This window comes from Chrysemys picta, chromosome 8 (genome assembly GCF_011386835.1).
Source record: "Chrysemys picta bellii isolate R12L10 chromosome 8, ASM1138683v2, whole genome shotgun sequence".
Taxonomy (NCBI): domain Eukaryota; kingdom Metazoa; phylum Chordata; order Testudines; family Emydidae; genus Chrysemys; species Chrysemys picta.
Window position 1 is genome coordinate 5,724,628 of NC_088798.1, and position 13,005 is coordinate 5,737,632.

Sequence of the window (13,005 nt, forward strand, 5' to 3'; positions counted from 1 at the left end):
AGATTCTGATCTCACTTATGCTAGTGTAGATCAGGAGAGACTCCGCTGGGTTTAATGGAATTACACCTGATTTTCACAGATACCGGGCTAAATTCTGCTCTGTTTTCTTTAACTAAAACACACTCAGCCCTCGGGTTTGTTGTTTGTTTTTTACCCTTTTGCTAGAATATGAGACAGGATTGCCACGGCAGATTATCAATAAGAAAAGGCGCGGTTGGGATTTTGCATCAAGTCTTTTATTGCTTTCATAGAAGGTGGGTCAACAGTGAATATCTAACTGAGAAAACTAAACTATCGTGTGGACAGTAAAGGATTAAATTGACTGGAGAGGATTATAGGACTGGCCTGTGGTTAAGGTAATGGATGGGAACTCCAGAGCTTTGGGTTCTGTTCCTGGCTCGGTCACAGACTATGTATAACCAGCAGCAAGTCCCTTCATCTCCGCCCCCCAGCTGTAAAACAGGGCTAAGAATCCTGCTTTACCAAGAGTGTAAGATCTTGGGGCAGGGACTGTCCCTCACTATGTGTTTGTACAGCCCCTAGCACAGTGAGGCCCCGATTTTGCCTGGAGACTGAGGGCGCTAACAATGTAGCTGAGATATATGAAATTCTGCCTCTGAGGAAACCAAACCACACCCCGAGGTCTATTTCACAGTAATACAAACCTTGCATTGGGGACAACGGGATCTGGTCAGAGTAAAAAAAACTCAGTCAAGGTATCAGGATCTGGCCCATTAAACAGTCAGATCAAAGGCATTAGTTTCCATCTTTAGTGCTTTAAAGGGAAGATGTGGCTAGGGCCTGGGCCTGCCCCAGGCTAGCAATCTGTATGTGTGGCTAGGAATCTGTTCCCTTTGTCCTGAACCTTTAACTATCAAGACAGGGCCCCCCTGCCTGTCTGCTGGGGGACAAGGCCGTGAGGTGATTCCATGAGGTGAGCAGTTTTGCCCTCTATAATAGCAAAGCAAGCAAGCAGCTTGTTCGGTTTCCCCGCAGCCTGGAGGGTCTAGGTGAACTGGGGCTCTCTTTGGGCCTGAGCCAAAGCCCACTGAGGCTGTTGGAGTCTTCCACTGACGTCCGCATTTGATCAAGTAAAAGCCCTAAATGGTGGAGATCTGGAGGCAGAGCTGCTGTTCCTGCGAACAGAGGGAAGGAAGAACATCATGGCCCCAGCAGACTAAGATCAGGCTGGAAAACAACAAAGCAGCAGCCAGCATCCCTCCCCTTAATAAAGAGGATCCGTCACGGCCAGTGATTTTTTAAGGAGTGTGTGTTTTCAGCATTACCACTGGGAAATACCCTCTGCTCCAGAGACGCAAGGTGTTCAGAACACCGCCAGGGACTCAGCAAGGGGCTGTGGTGAAGGAAGCAGCGAATGCTGCCGCTCTGTGTTTGTGACCTAGTGCTGGTTATGCATCCTGCTTCCCTGATCCCTTTTCCGACCAAAGGAAGAAACTTGATCCAACTGGCCAGTTTTAGTTTATGCTGCAAACAACCAGTGGGGCAGTGCTTATAAAATCGGAGCACATGGTAAAAGCAGGTCGGGGGGCTGGGGTGGGAAATAAACTCGGTTTCCCAGAGCTAGCATTGTCAAGAGGACTAGAGTCTTTGCTCTGGCTGCGTTTACACTTGGGGCAGGACCAAAGGGAGTGGGAAAGGTTGCTTTACACCACTCTGGGTTCCAGGGCTGGCCAGGAACCAATCCAGACTTATGAGTGCTTTAGAGCAGCCTCAGGGCTGCTCTAACTTACATCTGGCTGCCAACAGCTCTGAGGGGACATTCCAGCAGCCGGGGACCACTGGGGTGTAAAGACACTCTGACCGCACCCCTTTCTTCATGAGAATACCCAATGCACCGGGGCAAGGGAGGTGCCATCGAGCTACGTCACTGAATAATTCTCTCTGGGCAAGGGGCAATTTAGAGAGGGCAGATTCTCAAGTGCTTTGTGACACCAAACCAGCGATGGGTAGGGAATGGAAGTTCCCTGTTCAGACCAGGAGAGGGAGGAGTCCACTACTGAGAACACAGAGCCAATGTCTTCCCAGCCAAAGTCACCTCCCGTGTGCTCACTCCCAACCTTCTCTTTAAAAGATCAACAATCACATGGCCAAGAATTTATATTGCTCTGCCATCGCTTTCTGCAAGACTGTTCTTCCGCTGATCTTCTGTAGTGCCTGTGCTAGTTCCGTGGAGCTCAATGCCCAGCCCTCTGGAGGGATGGACTCCCAAAGAGACAAAAACGGGGATGGGGAAATGTTTGCATGAACTCCCATGCGCCGAATTCATCAGCTCCAGTTACCATGGCCCAAGACTAATAGGCTATTCCACATTTCTGCCACATGGTGTCACCGTGTTATGATTCCCCATGAACACACACACAAGCCCACACATGCCCATGTGGCACTGGAGTGGGTATTGCCTTTGATCTGGAGTGTGCAGGGGACGTTGACAGGCAGCAGTGGATGAATAAGACAGAAAGGTTTCCAAGTGATCAGACACAGTGACACCAGGCAGATCGGACAAACCGGATTTGCCAGAGACTCCTGAGCACGGGCTTGACGTTCAGCTAACGGACCATGAATCTCCACGTCACGCTCTCCTCTGACATGTCAGTATGTTGTCCCTTCTCATCCACTGCTACATGGCTGCATAAGCTGTCACATCAGCCTTTATAAGATCTGAAGAACGATGCCCCGTCCTAGGAAGAGGGATCATCATCATCATACAAAATTTTCTATCCCAGCCCATCGAGTCCAGATTCCTGCTGCCACCCTGCTTTGGATGAAAGGGAAAATACATGCAACACACCTGTGACTGGGAGGTAGTAATTCCTTCCTGACCCCCAAGATGGCCAGGAAATGACCTGAAGCATGGATATGTCATTCTAGAATCTTAGCTTCTACCGGCAATTGCACCAGATGCAGGAGAAAGTATATCCCCATCATGCTCAGAAGCAAGTCTTAACACAGACCATGCCAAAGTATTTAAAAAGAAAGAGGCGCACTGTCTGTTTGTGATACACAGGAGCCACTCAGCATGGTGGCCTGCAAGATGATTAAAAAGCCTTCCCCTGGGCAGGAAGTGGGGTGGAAATCTGATAAGCGTCCACCCTCCTCTCTTTATGCGCTGCTGTGAATTTTCAAAGGCCTGAAGGCTTCTTACCATCCTGCTGCTCCTACCCGCAGCTCAGCATCGGAAAGCGGCAAGTTCAAAAGCAACGGGGGCCAGCCTCGCCTCTTTTCTCACATCAGCAAGGAGCTGGGGAAACTGAACTTCCCCTTGCCCTGAATCTAAATTCGATGGATGTTCTTTCGGGTACCGAGCCATTGCCCCGGCAGCCACTGCACCCTGGCGAGACCAAAACACCAACACCAGGCATGTTCCACACTGAGCCACATCTCCTCTGCCCCTTATGGAGCTGCATAAATAACTCGCCCGTCTGCTCCTCAAGCCGTCGCATCTCGGCTCTTCACCGAGCTGCTCCCTAGAATGATGGAGCGTCGTTTGCCACAGGGGCAGGGACATCTGGAGCTAAATGAGCTTCCCTCTCTCTCCATCCTCATTAGAAGAAAGAGGAGCTTTCCTGGTAGAAGACAAGGGGAAGATTTCTCGAGCCAGAGGCACACAGGGCCATTCAGCTATAACGAATCTGGTGTCAGGCGTGATGCTTAACAGGCTTTCCCTTCAGCTGATCTTCGCTGCACGGATAAAATTGCCTCACTGACAGCTCATTAGCCAGCGCTGAGACATTAAACTCCTTCCCCAACCCCAATCAGACCCTTCTGAAAAAGAGCTAACCTGACTTCCAAAGTCAGCAGCACCGACCCTCCACTTCCAGACACTCAGCTTTAAATCATGACTGAGGACACTTGAGGGGGGGAATGAGGTTGGTTATCAACATGGAACGGGGTTGCTTATTGGAGAGGCATCACGTTATGGAGCAGAGCGGTAATGGGCCCCCTCTTATCTAGCCCAGTGAGGCCCCAATCTTGGTTGTGACCTCTAGGTGCAAATGTAAATAACAATAATCCATTATTATAATTCCAGCCACAAAGACGGTGACTAATTCTAAAATCCAGGCCTGCTGCTTTTATCACTGTGTTAACCAAAGTCCTGATACAGAACAAAACCTTCTGAACGGTTGCCCTATCACAGTTAAAATGATACACGATGGTGCTGCCATAACCTACGTTACAGGATTTGTTTTGACTAGAGTGAGCGATTCAGGGCTAGTCTACCCAAGAAAATGAATCCAAATTAACTTTTAAAAGGGATTTGTTAAACCACAATAAATCCCTGGTGGACACTGATACAGAATTAAGGTGGCCTTAATTCAGTTGAGTTTAATTCACTTTGGAGGACAAGCCCTCATATATAGTGACTTTGATTCCAAAACACTTTCCAAACTTCACAACCTGACTGGACAACCTACACCTAGAAGAATCATGTTCCCCTCTACAGAAATGCAGCCATATCTGAGGTGGAGCATAGCAATGGCTTAACAGCGCTCAGGAACACTACAACAATAAGTGAGGCCATGGAGTGAAGAGAACTGTATCCATCTGAAACCCTGGGAAGGATACAAGTACTCAGAATTGAATTCCCTTAATTGATATTTGGCCAAGGCCCTGGTGTTAGGGGCGACTTGCAGCAATACAATGGTTTAGCCAGGGCTGGCTCCAGGCACCAGCTAAAGAAGCAGATGCTTGGAGCGACCAATACCAAGGGGCGGCACTCCGGCCGCTATTGGGGTGGCACATCCGGGTCTTTGGCAGCAATTCGGTGGCGGGTCCCTCAGTCCCTCTCAGAGCGAAGGACCTGCCGCCGAATTGCCACCGAAGAGTGGAGCGGCACGATGGCGCTGCCGTGGCTTTTTTTTTTTTTTTTTTTTTTGCCGCTTGGGGCGGCAGAAAACCTGGAGCCGGCCCTGGGTTTAGCACCTTAATTTTAACTTTACTGGGACGTTTTACTTGAAACCTACCTAGGGTTGTGCTTTAAACGCTCAAGGAGATATGTTTTCCACACACAGCCCTGATTGCTTCAAAACATGGAAACCATGTGGGACAATGTGGGGAAAGACATTAAAATGAGAGCAATCCAAAAGTATACACAATTATGGAAACAGAATTCTACGCATCTTCCCTGCCAGGATTCTGCCTATGTACCACTAGTGCCAACTAATTACGTTCTTTCATTATTAATCAGTCCCATGAAATTGTGGAAAGGAATAATTCAAGTCAACAGTATTCATACAATGAATTAATTATTATTATTATTAAATCCCGTTTTGGCAGCTTATTGTTAACAGAACGGCCCCTTCCTCTTTAAGTCTTTTTTTTTTCTAAACACCACTTAAAATTAATGGCAGGACAGCAGCTGCAAACTATACATGGTGTTAATTTTGGAAGGAGATGGGACAAGACAAAAAAAAAAAAAACCTCCTTGTTTTCTCAGCTGGCTGGTTTTACAATCGCATCACACTGCGTCCAAATGTTTTTTTTCCCCTTTATTACTGGGAAAGTATCCGATAGTTTTGTTTTGTTAATTGTGTTCTTTGGGAAAGGGCATGGAAGGCCCAGATTGTGTTTAGAAAGAAAGCACTTCACATAGATGCTTAGCTATGAACAAAGCTTGTTAATTTCACCGACAGAATTTAAAAGGGTGCTCAGGGCTCTTTTACAATCTTTAGGCTTGATCTACGCAGGTTTTGTACTGGCGTCACTAGGTCGGTTAAGGGTCTGATTTTCTATGGATATAGTTGTATCAGTACAACCCCTAGTCTGGCCGTAGTTAGACCAATGTAAAGGTCCTTCTCCCAGTATAATTTATTCCTCTTCTTATAAAGGAACAAGTCATTCCAGCATGAGGATCTTTATACTGGTATAATCGCCTCCACATTGGGGTAGTTGTACAGCTGTAACAATAGTGGCATAGTACATCAGTACAAGGTGAGTGTGTAGCCAAGTCTTGAGCCTTTAAACTGATCTTCCATTGTTGACTGACACCACCACTGTCCTTAGTAATCCTATACCCAAGCTTCTACATAACGTAATTCCGTGAGGCCTACAAACCTCAACAAGGGTTAGGCAGCAGCTGGCACGCGGATACCCCAGCCCATACTGTCTCATTGTTCCTGTTTGTCTGCATCCATCTGTTGCCTCTTGCCTTACTCTTGGATTATAAACTCTTGGGGGTGGGGGCTTGTCTTTTTGTTCAGTTTTTGTACAGGCCCTAGCACAATTGGATCCAGGTCCATGAACTGTGCTCATAGGTGCTGCCACAATGCAAATTATAATAATTCCTGTGTGTGCACGTCTCCTAGCACTGTGTGACAGCAGCCATCTCTGGGAAAGGAAGCCATCCCATGAGCGGGCCCAGCAGATCAGCCAGGCCTCACTCTAGCAACGCCCCAGCCTTGCTCAGCATTCCCCTCAAGCCCACAGAAAAGCTCCTCCGCTGGGATAAGATAAGAGCTGAGCAGGGTGCGGTAAAATCCTTCCCGGCTACCAGATGCGCAAGGCCTCCTCGCTGCAGATAACAGAAGGGTCACATGCACTGATCACCACCCCTCAGCAGCCTCGCTCCTTTGACATCCTGTGCTTCTGCAGCCCCTGAGGGTATCCCGGCAGCAGGAAGGGTGTGGGGCCCCTGCCCTAGTGGATCTCAGCTCCGGCGGGTGCTCCCCACCCACCAACAAGCAGGGGGCAAAGCCAGGGGACCCACTGCTATGTGGATTTTCCTCTCTGCCCCTCACCAAGTGGCCAGGGGAGGTAGCGTCTGTGGAGCTGCTCCTGTCTTGGTGCGGGGGGAGGGGGAGAGATTTCCCTGATTCATTCTACACATTCGCCCCACGCGATCACTATAGCCCCTGGAGGCTGGGCTGTCCCGGTGTCTCCCCCCCGTCCCCGCAGGGACTCCAATCAGTGTGGTTCCTGCATCCCCCATTGCAGAGCCCTCCCCCCCTTCCCCCAGCATGGTGGCACCAACCATCCTGTATTCTCTTTAGGTGGAAGCGCTGGCCCAGGGCACAGCTGCTGGTCAACCCACGGCAAGGTGCCCCCTTATCCCCCTCGTCAAGCTTGGCCTGAAGGGAGCTGCCCCTTGGCGCTCAGAGGGCTGGGCTGTAACGGTACCATCCCGTCCCGAGCACGGGGCCGGCGCTGCAGAGCAGAGAAGGAGTTGGGAGCTCAGGTCACAATTCCTCCCCTGCTTCCCCTTGCTCTGGAGAGCGAGTAAGTTACTTCCTCCCTTTAGTAGCTCATCCCCCTGCCATGCATCCCGCCAGTTAAACTGGCCAGGGACTAAGGACGAGTGGTGGAGCTCAGGCCTGTCACAATCCGTGCCCCCCCCCCACACACACACAGCAGTCACTCACTGGGAGCTGTATCAGATACATAACTCCTACTCTCCCCTCTCCAGGCTGGAGTCTCCCTCTCAGCAGGGCCGAGCTGGGGCGGGAAGGGGAACCTTAGTTCCCTGCCTGGCCACAGCAGGGTTGTGACAGTCTAACCCAATGTAACTGCACCCGCAAATCCAGGGCCAGATTCGGCTGCACTCACTGACGCCGAACAGAGCCTTTCCTCCATGGGAGCCAGTGGGACGGCTCACAGAGCAAGGGCCTAAGGATATCAAAATCTGAAACTATGGGGCTGCCATACAGACGCAGAGTGTGAGCTCCCCAACGACCCGTCCTATCTGCTACAGTGCTAACTCCTTCGTTGTCCTGAACCACAGGAACATTTTATACTCCGGGGGCTGTTTGCAAACTAGTCACTCTGTGTGTTAAGAAGCAAGAAGAAGAAAGGGGGAGGGAGGAAAGGGGAATGGGGGGGGGGGAAGTGCACCCAGCTCTGGGAAGGTGAGTGGCGAATGGGGGACCCTGGTATTGGGGAATGGTGGGGAACCCCTGGTATGCAGAGAGGGAGGAAGGTAGGCCCAAACAGCCCCTCTCAATGGAGGGAAGAGGGTAATAAGGGTTCACGCAGTGCCCCTGCTGGGAAAGGGAATGGACAGCATGGGTGTGCACACACAGCCGCTGGTATGGGGGGTGGGGGAGAATAGGGGACCTTGGTATGCAAAGAGAGGGTACACAGAACCCCTGGCCGAGGGGAGATGGGGGGGAATTGCAAGGAGTTCCTGAAATAGAGGGGGTGGCCACAGGGAGCAAAAATGGAGGGATGCAAAGAGCCCCGGGCTGTGCGAGGAGCTCAGCCAACACAAACGACAAAGGACGCAATCCCTAGTTACTATAACCAGGAGATGGCGAAGAGGTGACTTGATCACAGTCTTCAAGAACCTCCCCAAGGAACAGGCCGCCGATAAGAGACAGCTCATTAACGCAGCAGGGAAAAATCCTGTAAGCAGACCCACTGGTGGTGAGCTGATGCTAGACGAATTCAGACTAGGAGTCAGGTGCAAATATTTAAGCGTGGGGGAAATTAACCATTGTAACAACTCTCGTAGGGCTGTGGTGGGTTCTCCCGCACTTGAATTCTTTAAATCAAAACTGGATTTCTTTCTGGACACTCTGCTATAGCTCTGTCAGGCCCCAGGGGTCTCAACTCCCAACATGGACCAGGATTTCATCGCACTCCAATCCTCCATTGGTGTCTCACTCAGCAGCAGGGACTAGGGCCCATGAAGCGCAACCAGGGCACAAGCCCCACCCCTCTGCTCTGATTGGGCAAGCTCCTGATTGGGCTGCAGCCCCTATTTAAGCCAGAGAAGGAACTAGGTAGTTGTCTGTACAATTGGGCTTCACTTTGCCATGGACCACTGGCCTGGTGTTTGCCTGGTCCTGCCTTCTGATCCTGACCTCCTGGTGTCTGGAGGCTTGGTAACTGACTCATGATCCCTGCCCTCTGGCTTGTCTCTCAGATCTGATCCCCTGGTGTTCCAACCAGGCCTGATTTCTGGTAGTTGGCTCCTGGACCCTCGGCCCGCTCCTAATGCTAACCCTAAAGCCAATCCCCTGGCCCTGATATGCTCCAACAGAAGTGATGGGCTTGATGCAGACGTTTTTGCAGATTTTATGGCCTGTGTGATAGAGGAGGTCAGGCTAGATGATAATTGTCCCTCCTGGCTTTAACATCTCTGAATTCTGCAGATTCCCCCCGCCCCATTTTTTGACAAGCTGTAGTCTCAGCCTTCCCTCCACACCACCTTGATCCATTCCCAGTGTATCCCTCAGCCCTACAAGGTCTGGTTCTTTGTAGAACACATCAAGCACCTTCTTTTGTTTATGTGCTTTCATTCCCCCCGAGTGGCTCCACGGCCCCGGCCTTGTCCTTCTCACCCAAACTCGTTCTATTGTTGAGTTCATAGAAGGAAAGCGCCCTCATCAGAAACAAATAAACGTGGCATTTCCCTTTCGCCCAGGCAGCTCCATCTTCTGAAATGCCAAAGCTACAAAGTAATTAACCTCAGCTTGTCAGAGTAATTAACTGGGGAAGTATTGACAATGGCGTGTGACTGTGGAAGGCTCCAGCCTTTCAGCGAGTGTCTACTCTGCAATTAGACACCTGCGACTGGCCCGTGCCAACTGACTCAGGCTTGAGCTAAGGGGTTGTTTAAGTGCAGTGTAGATCCACCTCGCAGGGCTCAGTGGATTCAGATCCATAGTCTCTTACTCTCAACCAGAAAGAACGTCCACAAACCACCACAGCCAGTTCCATGTCTGTCTGTGAGACTCCGGAGCGGGGTTCTGAACGTGAGAACATTCTGCCTGTTCCTGGAGGTCTGTCAATAACTCTCTGAACCCCAGCGGGTTTCTGCAGAACGGCAGGTGCTTCTATGGCACTGACTAGGACACAGTGGTGCGGGTGGAAAATAGCTGGCAACTGGACCACTGAAAAAACCCAGGAACGGCCCAGTACAGAGTGGTTCTGGGATGACTTGGGGGTCGTGCTGCTACTCAGGCCAACTGATGGCCTCGCTGGCAGTAGGGTTGCCAACCCTCCTGGTTTCTCCAGGAGTCTCCCGGAATCAGGCCCTATCTCCCAGAGGCTACTGCAGCCAAACCAGGAGATTTTACGCCACTAACACCGGCGGTGCAGCGGGGCTAAGGCAGGCTCCCTGCCTGCCCTGGCCCTGTGCTACTTGTGGGACATCCCTGCAGGGGAGGGCAGGGGGTCTATGCAGTGCCTGCAGGCAGGGGCAGTGCACAGAGCCCTGTGGCCCCCCCTCCCAGGGACCTCAGGGACATGCTGGCTGCTTCCGGGAGCAGTGCGCGGAGCCCCCTAGCCCCGCTAACCTCGGGTGGCTCCTCGGTCAGCGGTACAGTGGGGCTAAGGCCGGCTCCGCCCCCACAGCTCCCATTGGCTGCAGTTCCCAGCCAATGGGAGCTGCGGAGTCAGCATTTGGGGAGCGCACGTGGCAGGGATGTGCTGGCCACTTCCGGGAGCAGTGCGGGGTCAGGGCAGGCAGGGAGCCTGCCTTAGCCCCACTGCGCCGCTGACCAGGAGTCACCCAAGGTAACCCCTGCCTGGCTGGCCCCTGCACCCCTCACCTCCTCCCACACCCTAACTCCCTCCCAGAGCTTGCACCCCACACTCCCTCCCGCACCCCAACCCCCTGCCCCAGCCTGGTGAAAGTGAGTGAGGGTGGGAGACAAGGAGTGATGGAGGGAGGGGGGAAATAGAGTGAGTGGGGCGGGGCCTCGGGGAAGGGGCGGGGCAAGGGTGTTTGGTTTGTGTGATTAGACAGTTGGCAACCCTAGCTGGCGGCCCGGGGGTTGGGCCGGCCAGTGCTCGGGGCACTTCGGCTGGGACTCGTCCTGGGCCACAGTGGGGCGTTGGGGGTGGGGCCTCGGGTGGAAGAAGCGAAGCCAGGTGACTAGCCTCCCTGAGGAGGTTTCATGCTCCACCCATGCCTGTTGGTTCCTCCAGCCAATCAGGCGGTCTGGCCAAGTCAGATGATTGAGCTGCAAGCCAACTATGCTTCAGCTACCAGCCCTACATTGTTCACTAGGGAGGTGGAGGTTGCTGGTCCCAGGCTCAGCTGCAAGCCCTAATTCCTGACAATTTCAGAGCTGAACTGTAAACCCCGGCTTCTGGAAGGCCTGACCTCACCCGCTGCAAGCTCACACAGGGTGGCATTACAGCTTTGGTTAACAGCAGCTTTGCCACGTGGCGAGGGTCTGTATCCAGTGATGCCAGTGGCTGCTTTCCAGGAGCCCTCCCATATCTCCTGCAGGAACCTTGGCAGAGGCGTTCTCGGTCATGGTACTTCACTTCCAGCCCATGGGAACATAGTCTTTGTCCACAGCCTTCATGCCAGCGTGGGCTCAGGCCTGCCAAGGTCTTGCTTTGCCTGTTGGGTTTGGGTTCACTTTGGGTTCCCTCCCCTTGGGAAGATATTTATGGGATGAGGCTGGGAATGATGGTTTCTTCAGCAGGCTTTGGCCAAAACACTCGCACCTAACAGCTTTGATTTGATCTTTTTGCTCCAAGACAATTTCCATTCTTCGCTCGGCTGTTTCCACTTCTAATTTCAAGATATCAGATCTACAGCTTCTAAACCCAGAGGCCGCACGCCTGCAGGAAAGGGCAGGCTCTGCGAGTAAGGAGATGTTGAAGACAGGGCTCGTTATAGATTGATGCCTATCAGGATCAATGACACTCTAATACTGCCACTAAGTGGGAGCAAAAATTAGATTTCTTCCTTAATTCAGGCTCCCATAATGACTGGGACTCATCGGATGCATGCTCAGAAACCAAAGTGACCAACACAATGGAGTGCAAGGCCAGCTGAGAGGCACAGCCACTGTCCACACATATGCATGGAGTCTGGATGCACCGCCTTGCATTAGTGTGCATTGCGGTAAGTTACCGAGACAGGCTCCATCAATTTAAGTGTCTGCCGGTCGTGCCCCTAAAGTGTGGAACAGTCTCCCAAGGGAAGAAATGGAAGCCCCATCAGTTAAGTCATCAGGAACTGGACTGGAGAATATGAGGACGTCACTGGAGCCATGCCACTCAACACCAGTTGAGGATTTCGCTCAATAATCCTGCACTGGTCTTTTCCATCCCAGATTCCTACGGCTTTCCCACCAGGGTAACTAAAATAGGAACCCTCAACTGCAATGACTGGATTCAGATTCACAAGCCCATGCCCCTCTGGAAAGCAGTAATCGCGAGGAAGACGCGCCAAGGGCTGTGTTTCACTGGAAGGATGATCACTACGTTTTAAGATTCTTAAAGCTTCCCTTTGGAGGAGGAGGAAAAATTAAAAATCACACAAGCGTTGCTCACTTCATCGGAAAAGGAACCGCTTCCAAGAGCGCCATGTGGGCTTGGCAGCTGGGTTCAATACAACTGAACCACGGAGAGGACCGACTGCTATCTAGGGGGAAGTTTATTTATGGAATCCGGGTGCTCCATGAAGACGCTGAAAACAGCAAGAGCCATCTGTATGGAAACAGGATTGCTGGTATGTGTCCATCAGACCGAATAATGAATCGCCAACACCGATCAGCGATCCCAGTACACTCCAATCCCTGATCTCCCCAAAGAAGGCAGATGAACCTGATTAGCATGTGTGATGTTATCACCATAGTTACCCACAGGGGTAATGAGGATTAAATCTGCAGGATGGGCAATAAAGAGGGTTAGTTCACAAACTTTTTCCCTCTGGAAACTGGGTTAGGTTATAAGAACAACTGTTTGTGGTGGGCCACCTCCTATTCTCCTGGTGGAGATCTGTCCTCATTGAAAAAGCCACATGTCCTTGTAGGCCACAGGTAGCCTAGGAGTGGAATAGCAAGGCATGTCATAGGTCGGGGTGGAGTGCATTGCCACAGCTATGTACAGGATGCTTGAGTAGCACCACTCCACACACCCTGCCTGGCTCTAACGAGTGCTAGGAGTGCCCCACGTCCACAAAGCCCCAAATGTAGGGGGAAAGGATTCAACACACTGAGTTCATAGTGTCACTTCATTAAGCTGGTGGCAGGATAGAGCTGGCATATTTTCCTTTGCCTTTCCAATGAATGTGAAAAAGAAGAT

The 13,005-nt window shown here is 51.5% G+C and overlaps 1 protein-coding gene across 8 annotated transcripts in view; it reads right to left on the reverse strand.

Moving 5' to 3' along the window:
• Positions 1-13,005, reverse strand: part of MOB3C (MOB kinase activator 3C) — a 48,173-nt gene that overhangs the window by 18,755 nt on the left and 16,413 nt on the right. The window lies entirely within an intron of this gene.